This window comes from Octopus bimaculoides, unplaced genomic scaffold, assembly GCF_001194135.2.
Source record: "Octopus bimaculoides isolate UCB-OBI-ISO-001 unplaced genomic scaffold, ASM119413v2 Scaffold_310679, whole genome shotgun sequence".
Lineage (NCBI taxonomy): Eukaryota > Metazoa > Mollusca > Cephalopoda > Octopoda > Octopodidae > Octopus > Octopus bimaculoides.
The window spans coordinates 3693-5232 of record NW_026393125.1 but is presented as its reverse complement, the minus strand read 5'-3'; positions in this window follow the sequence as shown (position 1 = coordinate 5232).

Below are 1540 nucleotides of genomic sequence, written 5' to 3'. Positions count from 1 at the left end.
TTTGCCTTTCATCCTTTCGGGGTCGATTAAATAAGTACCAGTTACGCACTGGGGTCGATATAATCGACTTAATCCGTTTGTCTGTCTTTGTTTGACCCCTCTGTGTGTAGCCCCTTGTGGGTAGTAAAGAAATAACACATACATATTTTTATATATATATATATATATACACATATATACGACGGGCTGCTTTCAGTTTCCGTCTACCAAATCCACTCACAAGGCTTTGGTCGGCCCGAGGCTATGGTAGAAGACACTTGCCCAAGGTGCCACGCAGTGGGACTGAACCCGGAACCATGTCGTAAGCAAGCTACTTACCACACAGCCACTCCTGCTCCTATTATATATTTTTTTAAATGGTCCTAATTTTTTTTAAATGATTCTTATAAAACTCTATTCCTCTAGGTGCAAGAGTGGCTGTGCAGTAAGAAGTTTGCTTCCCAACCACATAGTTCCAGGTTCAGCCCTATTGCATGGTACCTTGGACAAGTGCCTTCTACTATAGCCTTGTGAGTAGATTTAATAGATGGAAACTGAAAGAAACTCACTATATGAGTGTGTGTGTGTGTCTTTGTTGCCCACCATCACTTGGCAACTGGTGCTGGATTGTAACTTAGCAATTCAACAAAATAAGACCAATAAAGTGCCAGGTTTAAAAACAAAAATAAGTACGAAAGACAATTCATTCAACCAAAAGTTCTTCAAGACGGTGCCCTAGCATGGTCACAGTCTAATGACTGAAACAGATAAAAGATACTAAGAAATTGAACCTGGAACCTGTGCATATGATTATTAGTGACATAATAACTTCCTGAGATATATATATATATATATATATATATATAATACAAATAATATATGAGTATATGTGTATATACGTACATCACTACACTCTCTGAGGTACTACACTCTCTGAGTGGTTGGCGTTAGGAAGGGCATCCAGCTGTAGAAACTCTGCCAAAGTTAGATTGGAGCCTGGTGTTGCCATCCGGTTTCACCAGTCCTCAGTCAAGTCGTCCAACCCATGCTAGCATGGAAAGCGGACGTTAAACGATGATGATGATGATGATGATGTATGTACATACCTACATCTACATGTATATATAGATACATATCTGGGTACAGGACGTAGCAAAAATATGTGGACAAAATGATATATATACTCCTTTTACTCTTTTAGTTGTTTCAGTCATTTGACTGCGGCCATGCTGGAGCACCACCTTTAGTCGAGCAAATCGACCCCAGGACTTATTCTTTGGAAGCCTAGTACTTATTCTATCAGTCTCTTTTGCCGAACCACTAAGTTACGGAGACGTAAACACACCAGCATCGGTTGTCAAGCGATGTTGGGGGGACAAACAGACACACACACACACACATATATATATACATATACACGACAAGCTTCTTTCAGTTTCCGTCTACCAAATCCACTCACAAGGCTTTGGTCGGCCCAAGGCTATAGTAGAAGACACTTGCCCAAGGTGCCATGCAGTGGGACTGAACCCGGAACCATGTGGTTGGTAAGCAAGCTACTTAC